General features: G+C 36.6%; 1 long non-coding RNA gene across 2 annotated transcripts in view; it reads left to right on the plus strand.

The window, feature by feature from the left end:
• LOC138176254 (uncharacterized) overlaps positions 1-19,660 on the plus strand; it is a 110,779-nt gene that overhangs the window by 73,619 nt on the left and 17,500 nt on the right. The gene's annotated exons all lie outside the window — the stretch shown is intronic.

Below are 19,660 nucleotides of genomic sequence, written 5' to 3' on the forward strand. Positions count from 1 at the left end.
GTGTGTGTGTGTTAAGTGTCTGAGGCCAAATCCGAACTCCAGTCCTCCTGACTCCGGGGCTGGCACTCTACTCACTGCACCACCTAGCTGCCCCAGTAGGGATAAATCTGGAAACAAATATCTTTGTTATAAGAAAAAAGAACTTGTCTGTTTCTTTTTTCACAACATGACTAATATGAAAATATGTTTTACATGACTGCACATATATAACCTATGTCAGCTTGCTCGCCGTCTTGGGGAGGGAGAGGGAGGAAGGAAAAAGATTTGAAACTCGAAATATTTCAAAGTGAGTGTTGAAAATTGTCTTTACATGTAATTGGAAAAAAATAAAATACTATTAAATGATACTATTAAATTAATTGTAGCAAATTAATACTAGTAAATAATAACAATTTAAAAAAAGACCTTGGGCCTCATTTCTAGGATTTTGACTATATTGACATGCCAATATATTAACATGGGAAAAAAGTCAGATTCTAGAACCTAGAAGACTGGAGAGAGAACTTTCAGAAAGTATAGGAAAGGGTTGGGCTCTTAGATAAGTCTAAGATATCTAAGATAAGTGATACATATGCAAAGATATATAAAATCTACAAATCACAAATCCCTTTGAATAATTTAAGAGAAGTGAGCTAAAGGTTTGCTAGGATCATTTAGTAACATTTCAGGAGGAAAGAAGATTTAAGAGCTTTAATTTGCTCTGAGCAAAAAATAATTTGCTGTTAGGCCTATATCCTGCTAAGCCTTTAGCTCTCACACCAGTCTGGCATGGCGTTTCTTCCCTGGTCTTCTACTTAACATGGTTTGGTAATAGCACAGTGGATAGAGAACCTGGATTTTGGAGCTAGGAAGACCTGAGTTTGAATACTTCCTCAGACACTTACTGACTGAGTGACCTTGAGCAAATCATTTAACCATTCTCAGGCTTATTATTATATTAATTATATATTATATAAAATATAATGTGATATATATTATATAATATATTATTATATATTATATGTATAAATCCCATAAAATGGGATTAATAGCACTTATCTCCTAAGGTTGTTGTGAGGGGTAAATGAAAAAAAAATATGTATATAAAGAATTTTGCAAATACAAATTGTAATATTTGCTATCATTGCTATTATCATGATCATTACTACTATAATCAGGGCCAGGAATATTTGTATATATGGCAAAACAATTAAACAACAACACAACAGAGCTATTGAATAGTGTTTACTGTAGTATATGCTTTCAGTATAGGGCAGCTATGTGATTCTAGATAGAGCACAAAGCCTGTAGTCAGGAAGATTCATTTCCCTGAGTTCAAATCTGGCCTCAGACACTTCCTAGCTATGTGACCCTGGGCAAGTCATTTAACCCTGTTTGCCTCAGTTTTCTAATCTGTAAAATGAGCAGGAGAAATGAAATGGTGAACCACTCCAGGATCTCTGCCAAGAAAACCCCAAAGGGGTCACAAAGAGTTGGACACAAATGCAGCACCTGAACAAAAACAAATACTTTCAGCATACCTATATGTGTCAGAACCATAAGTTTAAATCTTGCCCATGTGATCCTTAACTTGCCTGTGTTTCATGAAAGGAGCAGGTTCCTTTCCTCAAGATCTTTTTATTTACTAATTTTTAAATGGTAGAGTATGTCTTTCTAGAAAAAGCGTGATGTAGAGGATAGAGTGCAGGGTTTAGAGTCAAGATAACCTAGGGCCAAATCTTGCCTCTGAGTCCCTCTATATGATCCTAGGTAAGCTGCTTAACTTCCATATGCCTCAAGTGATTCCTTAGACTTGCCTACAAATCACAGAAGAGTTGAGATCTGCATGGGAGTCCTCATTCTACACGTTTTCTGATACTACTGATATCATAGATCCTTTCTGAAACTTTTGTTATGGGACCTCGAATTTAAAATTATGGCATTAGCTGGAGCTGAAAGAATAATGTAGTAATTCTGATGAATTAGATGAAGTATTACTTTATCTAATGAACTATCACATTCTTTAAAGTATAAAATTCTTGTTGGTTCATTGTTTCAGTCACATCTGACTCTTTATGACCCCATTTGAAGTTTTCCTGGCAAAGATATTGAAATGGTTTGCCATTTCCTTCTCCAGCTCATTTTATATATGAGGAACCTGAGGCAAACAGGGTTAAGTGATTGCCCAGGGTCACACACAGCCAGTAAGTGTCTGAGGCTGGATTTGAACTCAGTTCTTCCTGATTCCAGGCCCAGAACTCTATTTAATTCAACATCTAGCTGTCATACTATTCTTGTGAAAATGATAGAAGATATGAATTAGACAATGGATGGATTCAGAATTGGGTAAATGGCTGAGTTCAAAGAATAGTTGGTAACGGTCTAATGATTCAAAGCTTCATTATGGTGAGAAATTTTCAGGGAGTGCTCCAGGCATTAGTGCTTGACCCTGCACTATTTGTCATGTTTATCAATGGCTTGGATAAAGATTTAGGAAGTATTCTCAGGATCTTGCCATACTAGAACACCAAGCTGAATCTAAGAACATAAAACTCAGTGTGGATAAATGTAAAATCTTGCACTTGTGTATAAAACCCCCCAGCTTCACAATTATAAGATTGGGGAAGCATAGATAGCATTTGCTCTGAAAAAGATCTAGGGTCTTAGTGGAGTACAAAATCAAACTGAGTCAGTAGTGTGATGGAGCAGCCAAAAAAAAAAAAAAAAGCAGTGAGATACTGGGCTGAATAAAGAGGGGCATAGCTTATTGGAATAGGGAGGTCCAATTGCAAACTGCCCTCATCAGACCTCATTCCCTTGCTCCATAGTACTACTGTTTTAGAAAGGGAAATGATAATCTGGAGAATGTGCAGAGGAAGGCAAATCAGAACGATGGAGAGCCTTAAGATTATGCCATATGAGCAACTATTGAAGGACTATGCCAAATGAGGCAATTGAAGGAACTAGGCATAGTTAATATAGAGAAGAGGAGACTTATGGAAGGAGGAAAGTGATAGTTGTCTTCAGTCATTTGAAGGGCTGTCATGTGGAAGGGGGACAAGGCTTGTTCAGTTTGGTCCCAGAGGTAAGAACCAGGAACAATGGGTAGAAATTGCGAAGAAACAAATTTAGGCTTGATGTTGGAAAAAAACAAACAACTTCCTAATAATTGAATAGTCTGAAAGCACAGTGAGCTGCTTCTTAGAGGGGATGGGTTTCCTCCTGTTGCAAAGCTTGTACTCTATTGTCAAGGTCTTTAAATACTTCAGTTCCCTTCGATGAGGCTTTGGGGAAGGACTTTAATGAAGGATAATGGCGGAGAAAATTCCAGAATACACAGAGCAGCTCAGCATGTAGAATAGACCTTATTAAGGAAAATAAGATAAACTAGACAGTTAGTGAAAACTAAATTAGATAGCTTTTCTCATTACTGAAATTTGGGATTTACTGTTTTGACAGATTAAAATTCAACAAATATTAAATACCTACCATTTGCATAGGGGATAGAGGCACAGATGAATAAGACATGGCCCCCAATTTAAGGAATTTATAATTTGGTATGGGAAATAAGACAGGTACTCAAATAATGCTAGAAGTCTTAAGAGAGCTGAGGTGGAAGAGATTATTTCTGGATTAGGATAGGTAATTGGTGAAAACTTTATGGCAGAGATGGTTCAAGCTCAGTCTTGAAGGCTAGAGTAGACTTTAACAGGTGGAAATGGGGACATTTCAGATATAGAGGACAGCATGAACAAAGGAATAGACATGAGAAAAGATGAATTTGGGAAATTGTGAGTTTGGCTGTACTTGGATTCAGATTCAACTGTAATGTGAACCATATGAGAAAGGGTAGCATCATGTAAGACTATAGAGGTAAATTGAAGTCAAGTTATGGAAAACCTCAGATTTTGTATTCTTCTTAAGATGCATCAATTATTACTAACCAATATGTGTTTTTCAATCTGTATAAAAGTTTTATGAAAGCAATATACATACAAATCAAGGGCATCTTTGATGAAGGTGTTAGTAAAGAATAGACAGGCTCTCACAGTGATAGTCCATAGTAGAATATATCTTTACTGTTACAGAATTTATTATAAGATACTGAGAATACAAAGTCCCCTGTACTTACTGTTGAACATACCACAAGGTGTTATTCATGCAAATATTTAACATTATGAAAGATTCCTTAAAAGCTATAAGAAAAGTAATCTCACTCAATGATTATTGGAATGTTAATATTAAGTGAGGCATTAGAACAGGGAGATGCATCAAATTTGATGGCAACTAAAATGGAACGAATCCAGAGCACAGTCCAAATTTAAAAGGGATTTCTAATAGCTGGTGAGGTCCTCCAGAGACTTGCTTGCTCACAACTGCTGAAATTCTGCTGTTTTCACCAAGCACCAGACCAACACAAAGACTTATAGATGAGATCCATAATTATTTAAAAGTCTAGCCTAACTATCCTCAGTAAGAAAAACCAAGTAGATGAAGAATACTCACTTTCAAAATTATAACGTGGAGTTAAATGGACAACCTATGAATCTTATCCATGAAAGACAGATTTTAGGTAAACATTGCAAATGGATAAATTAGGCCCAGAATCGGAAAGGAGAACAGATTGGATTGCGTTTGGGAAATCACAAAGTTCCTTTAATGACCTTCAATATGTTTTTGAAACGAGGAGTTATGTTTTTAATCCCTATAATTCTACCAGTGTTGTATATCTATGAATCATGAAACACTACAGTCTACAAAAAATGACTGTCCCTCAGAGGGCAATGGGAGGTGCCTAGCAGGTATTATATAACAATATAACAAACAAGGAACTATAAAGAAGAATCAGAGTAAAGGATGTCATCAAAGAAATGATCAAAAAACTTCACGTGGTGAGGGTATGTGGTAAACAATGGACATGTGGACTCTAATGATATCCTCATGATATCAAGAGAAAATGAAAAACGGGGTCCATTCATTGTGTTTGGGGTCTTTGGTAAACTTTTTTTTAAGTTTATTTTTTCAATTATCAAGCATTTATTTTTTCCCCTCCCTCCCACCTCCCCCTACCCACTGAGAAAGGGAAAAAGAAATACAGAACCCTTGAATCAAATAAGCATATTCACATGAAGCAAGTTCCTGTGTGGTCACATAAAAAATGCATTTCTCATTTTTCTTATCAGTCTATTGTGTCTCTATTATGAGGTGGGCAATGTTATTTTTATTAGTCCTCTGGAATCATGGTTGATTATTTCATTGATCTGAGTTTTTACGCCTTTCAGAATTGTTCATTTTTATAACATTGATGTATAGCTTTATAAATTATTGTTCTGGTTCTGCTCATTTCACTCTGAATCAGTTCGTATAAGTCTTCCTAGGTCTCCCTGAAGCCATCTTTTCATTTCTTATAGCATAATTATATTCCATAACATTCATATACTATAATTTGTTCAGTCATTCACTAAAATAGCCTTATCAATGGACTCACAGATTATGTAAGTATTTAGAAGGCATTAGTATACCTAATAGAACAATAAAGGGAAGAAAATCTTCTTATTGGTTCCTGGACTGAGCTGGCAGCCAGCATGTAATACATATAATTCAAGAAATCAGGTGGTTAAAGGCAGTAATACATACTCTATAAACAATGTAGAATCTGCAACAAAATTATAAAATCACATACTGGACACATACAGACAACATGGTTTTTATAAGGAGAAGCTGTATTAATCTTCTTGGCCACTGGAGTTCTTTGAAGAAGTAAATAGATATATGTATAAAGAAGAATTAGGTATACTTGATCAACACTTTCAAAAAGGCATCAGATAGGTTTTATACCAAAGAACCTATTTCTTTGGTGAGTGAGGGAGTGATGAGCCCTTGAGTTACTGGGGAAAGGCGAAATGTTTTATTAGATGGTGTACTTATCACAATCATTAAGGTGTGTGCTTTGAGTTATTTGAATTATAGTGACTGGTACTTGTAAAACCAGTGACCAGGAATGGGTCTCTGTCAGTAGTGATGAGTAAAAACCAGCATAACCCAGGTAACTTGAACGGGAAATGAAATACATAACTTCAGTTCCATCTTTATAGTACTTTAACCAAACTGTAGGTCATTTGTAAAAAAGAACTGACTTAAGAGATAGAAAATTAATGATAGACCCCAAATGGGGTCACAGACATGACTGTAACAACCCAACAGCAAAAGTATAATGCTTTGCACATAATAACTTCTTTATTTTTTCTTTTTCTTTTTGGAGGAGGGGAATGCAGGGCAATTGGAATTAAGTGAATTTAAGTGATGGCTAGCTTTTTTTTGTGTAAAATGTCTGAGGCCGGATTTGAACTCAGGTCCTCCTGACTCCAGGGCTAGTGCTCTATTCACTGTGCCACCTAGCCACCCCCACATAATAACTTCTTAATAAATATTTTTTAAAAAGAAAATTAATGATAGGAGATGTACCTTTTTAGACAAGGCCAAAGTTGATTTTTGTAAAACTTATTTGTTGCAAACGAAGACTTCTATTAGACAAAGAGTAACTTAGATGCAAAAGAAAAAAATAGAATCAATGAAATTTTTTTAAATACGCTGAAGAAAACAGAAGTTCAGAAAGAAAAAACAAACAGGGCAATCTTATCAGTACCTTATTAAATTTAACCTATAAAAACAAAGCTATAGGAGTCGAGGACCTGAGTTCAAATCTGCCTCAGGCTCTTAACACACACACAAAAACTAGCCCTGTGACCTTGGGCAAGTCACTTAACCCCAATTGCCTTATGTTGCCCCTCCAAAAAAAAAAAGCTATATAAAAGAAGTGTGATTTCAGATGCAATATTTTTTGTTGTTGCTCTTCTTAGTATATTGAAATGTTTTTTGAAGATTAAGTTCATAGTAAAGATTTAAAAAACAAACAAACTAAAGGTAGGGTTATAGAGGCACTTCTCTGTGTTAATGACAGGGACCGCCCAGGAATGGGTCCTAAGACCAATTTTATTTGCCATTATCATAAAGGCAAATAACCTTTACGTCAGAGGCTCTTGCATGACCGAGAAGTCCCTGAAGTCCCTTGTATTCTTGGGGAGATTTCTTACATTTCTGGCTTGTTGTCTCCATAGAGAAAATCTGGAAAATTCGCTCTGTGACATCACCCAATTATGACAGGATGATAAACTCCTACTCTACTTAGATACACACAGATCACCAAGCTAAAAAAAGAAAAAAATTTACAGATCAAAGAAAACAAATTGAGCTCTTATCAGACCTCATGGGGGAAAAGATAGCAATATATGACAATGAGAAGCCCTTCCTCAGAGACCCATCTACCTGTAGCCACCTAGAGTCATGCAGTAGTCAGGGCTCCCAGCAGGCCACTGTCTCTTGTCCTCCATGCATAGCATCCACAGCAGTTCTCTGCAGTTCCGGGAAGAGGTGCCCACCACTACTCCTGCAGCAACCATGCTGAACAGGAGCAATTGATACTTGAAGATCTCCATCCCCCTTACCTGCAGATCACTACAGCTCTCAATAGGTCATGTCACTAGCCATTTTTCCAGAGGAAAAGATATAGAGTACATTCTGAAATAGATGCAGAGGGCATGAGCCATTCATGAGAAATTTGGTGGGAAAAGGAAAGAGAAGAATTGGATGGCAATTTGAGGGGACAATAGAGCCAAATGAAATCTTTTCCAAGACAAAAGAAACCTTTATATATTGATTGCAGCAGGAAATGAGTTAGCAAAGAGAAAGAAACCAAGGATCCTGGAAAAAGAGGTGACAATTGAGAAATAAACATCTTGAAGGAGGAAGGAAAGAATTTTATCCAGACCATAGCATTAACCTTAGAAAGAAGGGAGGGAAGGATGAAAGAATGGGTAAATAGACAAATATACTTTTAGGTAAAGAGATAGGTAACGAAGGGAGCTATCTCTCCTTATCTTAATAAAAGACTTTCCTCACCAACAATAACTTTTCTCTATTTCATTTTATTCCCAGCCACAGAGGCAAGAGGGGTTCAGCATTAGATCATACATACAATCATAGATTTAGAGGTGGAAAGAACCTTAAGAAGTCATTTAGTCTAACCTTCTCATTTTATAAAGGAAATTAAGGGAGACCCAGAGAAGGGAAATGACTTATCCAAGGTCCCTTAAATAATAGACTGAGTCAGGATTTGAACTCAGGACCATTAATGCCAAATTCAATGTTCTTTTTTTGTTTGAAACTCTTTTTTAGTTTGAAGGGCAAGAGTTGAATCTGATTCATCTTCATGTCCCTTTCTTCCCCTCTTCCTCGTTTCTTTCCTCTCTTGCATATAGCAAATGGTCAATAAATGTTTCCTAATTATAAATAAAATCTTATTTTTTGCATAGCACTTCATAATTAAAAATGCTTTCCCATACATTGTCTCATTTGATCCTCAAAGAATACTTGTGAGGTAGGCAGAGCAGATGTTATTCTCCCCATTTTACTAGTGAGAAAATTGAAGTTCAGAGTTTTAAGTGATATGCTTAAGATCACAGGGTTAGGAAGTGACTGAGTGAGAATTAGATCTTCTATTCCCAGCTCTTTCTATTCCTATATGATTCTGTTCCTCTGAATGAATGCATAAATGCTCATTATTGATTCCCTTTGACTAAGTTATGATGTCTCTTTAACATAGGTTATTTTCCTATCCCTTATTACAAGCACAGTGTGCAGACATAGTCCCTTCACAAGTATTTGTTGATAGTTTGAGAAGTTATCATGGACAGTACACTGGATTTGGAGTCAGAAAACCTGGATTTGAATCCCATCTCTGCTATTTAACTGGCTGTGTGACCTTAGGCTAGTCACTCAATCTATTGGGTATTCAGTTACCATGATCCTATAATTAATTACTCTAAACTTATTTAAATGGACAGATGAGTAGTGTAGTAGATAGAGGCAAGGCCTGGAGTCAGGACTCATCTTGAATTCACATCTGGCCTCAGACGCTTACTAGCTGAGTGAGTTTGGCCAAGTCATTCAACCCTATTTGCTTCAGTTTCCTCATCTATAAAATGAGCTGGAGAAGGAAATGGCAAATTGGATATGCCAGGAGTTTTACTAAGAAAACCCCAAATGGGGTCACAGAGAGTCAGACACAACTGAAAAATGAACAACAAAAATGTAGCTTCAGGTTTGACACCTAATTAAATTATGAAGTCCTGAGGATAGGGAATCCATTTGGCATTTCTTTTCTCACTCCTTATTGTACCTCATAGAGTATTTCTTTCTATATAGTGAACCATAAATGGTTATGGCTGATTGACTATTAAATGAGAAAGAAGAGGGGAAAGTGATGAAGTCAACATTTAGCTTTAATAAACTTTCCTTTTTTATTTGATATAATGGAAATGGGACGTATTTAAATAGAAACACCAAGTTGCTTCCTTTGTTATTTGAATTTTTATTTAATTTCAATGAAAGGAATTTAGCTCAACATATGACTTTTTAATTATAGTTAATTTGTATGATTAAAGTGTTCTGGTTTTCTTTCAGTCTCTCTTAGAAACCAAGTTACACAATCAGTATTTGCATTTTTCACTCTTCTGCGAATAAATTACTGACATCTGTTGCAGAGGATGAAGAAGGAAAGAAATTCTATGAAGAAGTTGATGAGACCCCACAATCCAAAGCACCATGTACAGTGGTACTTTGTGATTTCATTGCATATAGGGAAGGATGACAAAACATATGTTGGAAAATATGGCTAAAGATTAAGAAAGAAAAAGGTTTGTAGACCATTCACAAGCTTCATACTTAACATAAATACTTTCTTAAAGAAGAATCAAAAGGCCACAAACATAGCAAGTATTGAAGAACATCACAAAAAAATGAAAATGATTATATAATAACAGACAGGAAACATATGGCTGCTAACAGGGGAGTAATTTCAGAATCACTTCTCCATAAACAGCTAGGCTATCAGTTCACTAGAAGAAATGTCAGAATCAATAGCAAATTCAAAGAAGGGATGAAAATGAGAAGATCCTCCATACAATCACAGTACTGCCAATCTGACTTATGCAAATGACCTGAAGCATCAAAAAGAGGAAAATGGGTAAAGGAAAAGACACAGAGGTTGCCCATTTCCTATGAAAGGTTTAGTCAGTGTGAAGTAGTTGCCATAAGAAGCAGACCCAAACCCTACAGAAATTGCCTCAGACAGCAAATATTTGCATTTTTGATAGGTAATGAGAAATATCAGCTCAGGGTAACACTAGTTTTGATTATAAACTTACCTGCAAAATGTTCTAAATTAGGATGGCAGATTATAAGAAATATCACTTTACTAAACAGTGAAAAACTGTGGAGGAGAAAATGAGTCTGCTTGGTATGAGACCCAAAAAACCTCCATCACTGCAAGAGCAATCATTGATAACAGAGTATTTTAAGGTATCTGAAAGAGGGCAAGATACTAAATAAGCAACTGGAGAAAAATCACAGAAGATATAATGCCAAAAAGGGGAGCAAGGACAGCAATAATTATTTATATATGTGCTTTTTCATCTCTTCAAAATCTTCTGAGAATCATCATCATTTACACTGATGAGATCCTTGGTGGGAGTATGAGAAGGGAACAGACAGGCTTTTGCAAAAATCTTCTGTAGAAGACCTTAATTGTTGCAACCACACAACTAGCTAAAAGACTTCTGCTGTGTTTATAGTTTGTTGATGAGAGATTTGATTTGATTTTTTCTATATTATCTTTTTTAAATGATTTTAATTTATTTTTTGGTTTTATTTTAAGTTCTGAATGGTCTCCCTCCTTCCCTCCCCACTCTACACTTGAAAGGGCCACTGTTTCATATACATATACACACACACCATACAATACAACACACATGTATGTATATACACACATATGTGTATATACACATACATGTGTGTATGTGTATGTATATATACACACATATAAAACCATACCCTGCATACTTCTATTTCTCAATTCTTTCTCTGGAGGTGAATAGCCTCTTTCTTCATGGGTCCTTTGTGGTTGACTTGAGTATTTAGAATACTCAGAATAACTTAGTCATTCACAGTTATTCTTCTAGCAATATTGCTGTTACTATATACAATGCTTTCTTGGTTCTGCTCATTTCACTTTTCATAATTTCATGCAAGTCTTTCCATGTTTAACCAAAATTGACCAGCTCATTGTTTCTTGTAGCACAGTACTATTCTATCATGATGATAGATTTTAAAAGAAAATTTGTAAAATTGTAAAATAGAAGTAAATAGAGCACCGACCCAGGAGTCAGGAGGACCTGAGTTCAAATTCAACCTCAGACACTTAACACTTAACTAGCTGTGTAACCTTGGGCAAGTCACTTAACCCCAATTTCTCTGCCTCCCCCCCTCCAAAAAAATGTAAAATAGAAAAATTGTAACCTTCTAGCAATATCTCACACCTGTTTTATGAGACTAGACCCTCACCCTTGTCAATGACCTCTGGAGCCTCTTTCTGTCTCTGTATGTGATGCTCTTAGGGGTACAGTAGAAAAAGTACTGGATTTCAAGTCAAAGGACTTGAGTTAGAATCCTAGCTCTGCCACTGTTAGACCCTGGGAAGCTCCTGAACCTTTCCGGGCTTGTTTCATCATTTGTAAAATGAGGAAGTTGAACTACTAGATGACCTCTGAAACCCCCTCCAGTTCTGAGTCCTTGCTCCTATGAAAATTCCTTCCTAGAGGCAAACACAAAAACAATGTGTTCAGAGATTCTCTGATTATCTGCATTAAACAAGGCGTATGATAGTGGAGTGTTAGCTAGTGGTGTGGGCCGTTGTCATCGAAGTTGTCTGTACAGACTTCAAATGAAACAGGCTTTCTCGATAGATGTAGCTTCTTCTACTTGCTCCTGTAAGCAGATATTACACTGATCACACGAGGCCCTAAATGCTCAAGGGATCTCTGACAGTTTGGTGAAGTCTAGAGACCCTTTTCTGAGAAGAATATTTGTTGTTTACATTTATAATCAAAGTAAATAAGAAAAAATAAATAGAAATAAGATAAGAGCTAAATGAAAATAGGTAAGTGAAAATAAAAAAATACTTTTCCCCCATCCAAGTTTATAGAATCCCTGAAATCTATCCATGGACCCTACCCCTAGATTAAGAATTCTGCTCTAGAGCTTCTTAAAAGGTATCCACAACTACTTGTATTTAATGTCAGTGTTACAATCCACACATGAAAAAGGATGACTATTGTCCACTGGGTTAGTCCATCAGGACATGTATCTTGAACAGGCCTTGCAAAAGAACAAAGAACTGGGTTAGATCTCAGTGAGAGCAAGAAATTCTGTTGCATTTGGGAAATTGAATACTTTCACTGATATTGAACTTCTCCCTGACCACCACCCTCTCCCCTTTTATTTTATCACCATGGTCTAGTGGATAGAGAGGTGGTTAAAGTCTTGTCTCTGATACATACTGACTGTGTGACTTTAAGCAAGTTGTTTGACCTCTCAGGGCCCTGAACAACTCTCTAAGACTATAAGTTGTTGAGAAAGTGCTGATCTGTACTTTCTGTAGAAGAAGCTTCCTCACCCGGGGGCTAGTTTCCTCTATCAGTACATTCACAGATCCAGTCCTTATCTCTTATTTTTTTAGAGATGCTATATGACTATGAATCATGGAATCTTCTAATTTCTTTTTCTTTTTTTTTGCTTTTTGGAGGGGGAAGGTAGGGCAATTGGGATTAAGTGACTTGCCCAAGGTCATATGGCTAGTTTTTGTGTTAAGTACCTGAGGCCGGATTTGAACTCAGGTCCTCCTGACTCCAGGGCCGGTGCTCTATTCACAGTGCCACCTAGCTGCCCCTGAACCTTCTAATTTCTAAAGAATTAAAATTGAGATTGATGCAAAGGGCCATGAAGAGATATGTGGTGGGTATTATAAGGAGAAAATATAATCTAGAGGATGTGTGATCGGAATAGGTGGTAGGCTGGTCATTTAGCGAGTGTGAGGAATGATTGATCGAAGTGCTGTATATCCATGGAATGTCAAGAACTCTGAAGAAGGATTCTATTGGATTGGATAGATCCTTAACAGAATATTTATGGAAGGATATAAATCAATCAACAAGCATTTATTAAATATTTACTGTGTACCAAGTACTTTGCTAAGCACTACAGATGCAAAGAAAAAGGAAACAGTTCATGCCCTCAAGCTTCTTACATTCCAATGGGCAGACAACATGACATAAATAGTATGAGCAAGTTACATACAGAGTAGATATGAAATAACTTTTGAGGGGGAAGCCATAGCAGTTGGGAGGGCTAAGAAAGGCTTCCAACGTCTGTAGCTTTTGAAGTGACTCTTGAAGGAAGTCAGGGATTCCAAGAGAAAGAATTGTTGAGGAGAGAGTTCAAGGAATGGGGAACAGCTATTGTAAAGGCACAGAGATAGGAGATAAAGTATTTTATGTAAGGAACAGCAAGTAGACCAGTATGACTGGTATGTATCCAACTGAACAACTAGGGTTTTCTTGGCAAAGATTTTAGAGTGGTTTACCGTTTCCTTCTCCAGCTCATTTTACAGATGAGGAAACTGAGGCAAATAAGGTTAAGTGACCTGTCCAGGGTCACACAGCTGGTAAATGTCCAAGTTTGGATTTGAACTCAGGTCTTCCTAACTCTAGGCTTGGAACACTATCCATAGCACCACCTAGCTGTTCATACTTGGACTATAGAGTGAAGTTTTCCAGAATACTGGAAAGATAGGAAGGGGCCAGGTTGCAAAGAACTATAAATGCCTCCAAGATGCATATATGTGTATTTGTGTGTGGAGTGTTATGTTGAATCCTAGAGGTAATAGGGAGCCATTAGAGTTATTGAGGGGAAGAGTGAAACAGTCAGACTTGTATTTTAGGAAAAATCACTTTAGCATCTGTGTGAAGGATAAATTGCAATGGAGAAAAATATGAAGTTGTTTAATTAGGAATGTATTGTAGTAGTCCAGACAATTTGTGATACAGCTAGAAAGACAATGATAGGCTGGGATCTGTACCACTGGAGTGAGTTGGAAGTCGATGAGATCAAGGGTCCACTAATGTCTTGAATCAAAAATATGAATAAATACATTTCGTTATTGGTTTCCAAGGTGCTTGGTATGTATAGAATGTTTCATTACTTGGTATTGTTGGCATATTGCTATCATCTAGTGGTCACATTGTATATTGTGGAAGAATAGGTTTTTATTTCTCAGAACTAACATGGATTATAGTCCTAGAAGGAAGAGAAGAAGGGAGAAAACATAGTGATAACCCCCTAATTTGACAGATAAGAAAGTGAAGGTTTAGTACGTCATGGTATTTTTGCTGGGAGTGTTCTTTGGGATACAATAAAATGCAACAAGCATTTATTAGGCACCTACTACATACAAGGTACTTGGAATTCAAAGACAAATTCTGATGATTTTATGATCTCCTGGGTGGAGATGATACAACATGTACGCAAATAAGTAAACATAAGATAATTGGAGGAAAGTGTGCTTGCAACTAGGAGGATCAGAAAAGATTCCCCCTAGCAGAAGGCATCAGCATAGGTGAAGAGAACATACATTCAAGGTGTGAGGAACATCCTGTGCAAAGTGGGTAGGAGATGGAATAGATAGTTCGGGAAATCTTAAACAGACTGCACGTAAGGGCATAATGTGAAATAAATCTAAAACCAGTTATAGTTAGAGCCGGATTATAAAGGTCTTTTAGTGTCAAGGTTAGGAATTTACATTTATATGAGAGATGATAGGAAGCCACTGACCATTCCTGAGTGAGGGAGTAACATCACGAGACCCTATTCTTATTCACAATGGAGATCCTTTCTCACTGCAGTTAAAAAAAAATCTGTCTTGTAGATTCTTGAAATGAAACCTACATTGATCTCTCCCTTCTCTGAATTTGAATTCAGTATCACACAGGTTATCCCAAATGATTCTCTAATGGTTAGATGTGGGAGGAACTTTGTCTTACACTTCCTTATATTAGTACTGAGCAGCTATGTAAATATATAAAAGGTCTCTAATTTTGTTCATGTGTTACATTGAATTAAAAAGGTCTTATACAAATAAAGTCAACGTAGCCAAGATTAGAAGGAAAGCAGAAGATTGGGGGAAAAATTTTGTAGAGTTTCTCAAATAAAAGTTTCTCATAACTCAAATATACAGAAAATGCTGTCAAATTTGTTAGAATATGAATCAAAAGACATGAATAGGCAGTTTTGTGATGAAGAAATCAAAGCTATATATAGTTAGCTGAAAAAATTCTCTAAATCATTATTGGTTAAAGAAATACAAATTAAAGCAATCTGAGATACCATCTCATATTTATCAGATTGACTAAAATGATAGAAAGGGAAAATGGCATGTTGGAGGGAATGTGGAAAAATTGGGATTCTAATATAGTGTTGGTGGAGCTGTGAACTGATCCAACCATTTTGGATAATAATCTGGAATTATGCCCAAAGAGTTATAAAACTGTGTATACCTTTTGACTCAGCAATATCACTGTTAGGTTTGTTTCCTAAGGTAATCGGGGGAAAAGGAAAAGAACTTACGCATTCTAAAATATTTATAGTGGCTCTCTTTGTGGCAGCAAAGAAGTTGAAATTGAGGGGATGCCCATCTATCAGGGAATGGCTGAGTAAGTTATGGTATATGATTGTGATGGAATACTACTGTGTTATAAGAAATGATTAGCAGGTTGACTTTAGAAAAAACATGGAAAGACTTGCACGAAATAATGAAGAGTGAAAGACCAGAACCAAGGGAATGTTGTATACAGTAACAGTAATATTGTTTGAAAAAAACAATGGTGAATGACCAAACTATTCTGAATATAATAAATATTCAAATTCACTACAAAGGACCTATGAAGGGAGATGCCATCCATCTCCAGAGAAAGAAAGAAAGAAAGAAAGAAAGAAAGAAAGAAAGAAAGAAAGAAAGAAAGAAAGAAAGGAAGGAAGGAAGGAAGGAAGGAAGGAAGGAAGGAAGGAAGGAAGGAAGGAAGGAAGGAAGGAAGAAAGAATATGCATACAATGGTTTTTACATATATCTATATCTGTGTCAAGTGATGGTCTTCTCTAATGTGGGGTGGAGAAGGAGACAGTTCAGAACTTAAAATGTAATAAAAAAGAAAATTTTTAAAAAAGCAAAAATATTTTGTTCATTTGGAGAATTCCTCATACTGGAATTCCCTCCACTTAAATCTATAGCAACTTGAGTCTATAATTTTAACAGAGGTGTTCTTAAATAGCATCCTTGAATTCCAAAGGGGTCCAGGGATAGATTTCAAAAGGTCAATAATTTTGGATGAGGAAAAAAAATTGCATCTTTATTTTCACTGAATTCTTAGTGAAATTAGTCAGTTATTTAAAAACATTGTTCTGAAAAAGGATTCATAGGCTTCACCAAATTACCAAGCATCCATGAAACAAAAGGTTAAAACCCCTGCTTTAACATTTAAAAAGCCTAGTTTTTTAGTTGACATGTCCACAGTCATGCAGCTAGTAAGTGTAAGATGTGGTATTTGAAGTCAAATCTTCCCTGACTCCAGCTTGAGCATTCTGTCTATTAAACTAGCAATGTCTATAATGGGCATATACTTATTAATTGTTGTTGTAGGATATGCAATATGCATAACGGTATGTTCATAGATCATATATATATATATACACACATACATACATAACATACACAAATTCTTTTTAAAAATTGTATATCCATGTTTTAGATGTGATTAGAACATTTTTATCTTTTGTTTTTCTAATTCAAAGTGGGTAGGATAGAATTCCTTCAGATTGATGACTATTAAATGAAATCTGTAAAGATCTATGTTTCCCTCTGCCTCCCACACATTTTTTTTAGATCTTAACCATCATGTTTATATGATATCTAAATTCTGTGTTCAGAGATTCAGAAGAGGAAGACTTTGTGATAAACTGGTAGAAATATCTCAATGGAAATGTCATAATTTAGTAGTGATATTAACATGGTCAACCCAGCATTGGGTCGATAAGCACTAACTCCCCAATTATGTTAATAACTTCATGCCATTGAAATGATATATTAGAATTGTAGCATCATAGAGATAGAGTTGGAAGGGACTTTCAACCTCATTCCTCTCTCTCTCTCTCTCTCTCTCTCATCAGGAAATTGAGGCTCTGGCAATTTGTGACTTAACCTGAGGTCAAATCTATGTCAGAAGTGGGATTTGAGCCCAGGTCCTTTATTCCAAAGCCAGGGTTCTTTCCACTATATTAAGTTTATAGTACAAATCCACCAGTAATAAATCATACCTGCTTACCCTTTACAGCAGAGGTGTAATATATGCTGCTAGTGGATGCTCTCCAGTGCCCCCAAAACCAGATTAAAATGTAACTGGGAAATAATTAACAAAATAAATAAAAATACAATAACCATAGATAACATTACATTTTAAAATTAAGTCAATATGTGGCCTACAGGAATCCTTAGATATTAGTGGCCCTGCTTTCTATCTGAGTTTGACATCACTGCATTAGAGAACTTTATTTCATAACCATTCAAATAGTTCCCTGCAATGGATGATTCACTAGGACACTCATTGCAACACCAGCCAAGTAACTATATTGTTTCTTAGAAATTATTCATAACTAATCTGCTTGAATATGCTTTATTATAACAAAGAAGTCCTGCATAATTTAATTATAATTTATAAAGAAAAAATGCAAATAAACTAGGAATTGGCCTTTAAAAAATAGCTGAAATGATATCCTTTCTCTCCCTTCCTGGGGTAGCAGTCTGATATGTAACTATGGAAGAGTTTCTCTGTGCAAAGCTAACCATCCAGAGATCAAAATTGATTGCCTCTTTTTATTTTTTAGCACCATGTGACATCAGACCCAGGTCTATTGCCTTCTTATGTGCTGCAATTAATAATAATGATTGCAATTAATAATGATAGAAAACATTTATAGTACTTTAGGTTCGCAAAATGCTTTACAAATATCTTGTTTTATTTTCACATCAACTCTGGGAGGTAGATTATATTATTATCCCTATTTTACAGATAAGGAAACTGAGTCAGACAGAAGTTAAGTGACTTGCCCAGGGTCACACAGCTAGTAAATGTCTAATTCAGGATTCTAACTCAGGTCTTCCTGACTCTAGGTCCAGCCTTCCACCCACTGAGCCACCTAGCTGCCTCTGATAAATTAAAGGGAGGAAGAAGAAAAAGTCTGAATAACTTAGTGCAAATGAATCCAGCAAAGATTATCCAAAGAGCATGCCAGAGAGGCAGTGTGGTACAGTGGAAAGGGTACGGATTTTGGAATCAGAAGGAAAGGGTTTAAATCCTTCCTCTGCTCACTACCTGTGTTGTTGTTCAATCTTATCTGACTCTTCATGACCCCATGAACCATACTGTCCATGAGGTTTTCTTGGCAAAGATACTGGAGTGGCTTGCCATTTCTTTCTCCAGCTTAGGAAACTGAGGCAAACAGGGATAGGGACTTGCCATGGGTCACACAGCTAGTTAGTGTCTGAGGTCAGATTTGAATTCAGGTCTTCCTGATTCTAGGCCCAGCATTCTATTACTGAGCCACCTAGCTGTCTTGATCACTACCTGTGTGACCTTGGGCAAATCACTTAGCTTCCCTCAGCCTCATTTTCTTTATCGGTAAAATGGGATGGTTTTTGAAGTCCTTTCCAATTCTATATCTCTGAGCATATGATGTCCCAAAAAGCATACTAGGGAAACAGCATGGCAGAGTGGAAAGGACATAGGCTTTGGTATCAGAGGACCTGGGTGGTTAGCCCAATTGACCTCCTTGAAAATGCAGCTAGATAGCATTAGTGCTATATATGCATGTGATACAATGACTCTCCTCTTCCCTTACCTGTGTGACTCTGAGTAGTAAATAGTTACTTAGAACCGGAGGACCAAGGGTTAAAAGGGAACCTAGAGATTATCTCTCAGTTATTTTGGGGGGAGACAATGTGATACAGTTAGAGCTACAAGTCAGAAATGGTAGAGGTAGAGGTACTAATCACTTACTATTCAAGAACAGTGCCATCTATAGGACAGAATTGTTGTGGTTTAAACCCAGGGATGCCAAAAAGCTGCTGAGGTGGCAGCTCTGCCCACCTAAAAACTATTGGGGTTTCATGTTGTGTTGTGGTGGAACCATCTCAAAGAATTCAGACTCAGACCACCTCTAATCCAACTATAAGCATTTATTGAGATTGATGCCTCTTATGAAGCAGACTAAGTTCCAAGAGGAACCAGCAACTTTAGAGAAAGCAAGATGTATTTTTATGGGGTAAAGATCCAATTACATAACAGAAATTTACATAGAATAGAAGAATACCATTATATTAAAAAGGCAGGAGGAGTTTGTTAAGGGATTAGGTAATGGAGGAGGGGTCCCATCTATGGTTCAGTGGTTAAATCATTCTGCCCTCCAACTGGCTAGCTATTGTGGTCCTCCTGTCTAGTCAAGCTGGATGATGTGATTTTGATTGAATACAAGAACACACCTGTTTCTGTGGGAATGGGTCTGGGGACAGTGACCAGGTAGAGGCAGTAGCTAGATTCCCATCACATGGACACAACTACTATTTCTATGGGAACTAAGAGTTCAGGGACACACCTGTTGTTCCAATAAGCAGTGAGGCATA

This window comes from Petaurus breviceps, unplaced genomic scaffold (assembly GCF_028583685.1).
Source record: "Petaurus breviceps papuanus isolate PSGF00001 unplaced genomic scaffold, PetGlider_PUasm1.0 84, whole genome shotgun sequence".
Lineage (NCBI taxonomy): Eukaryota > Metazoa > Chordata > Mammalia > Diprotodontia > Petauridae > Petaurus > Petaurus breviceps.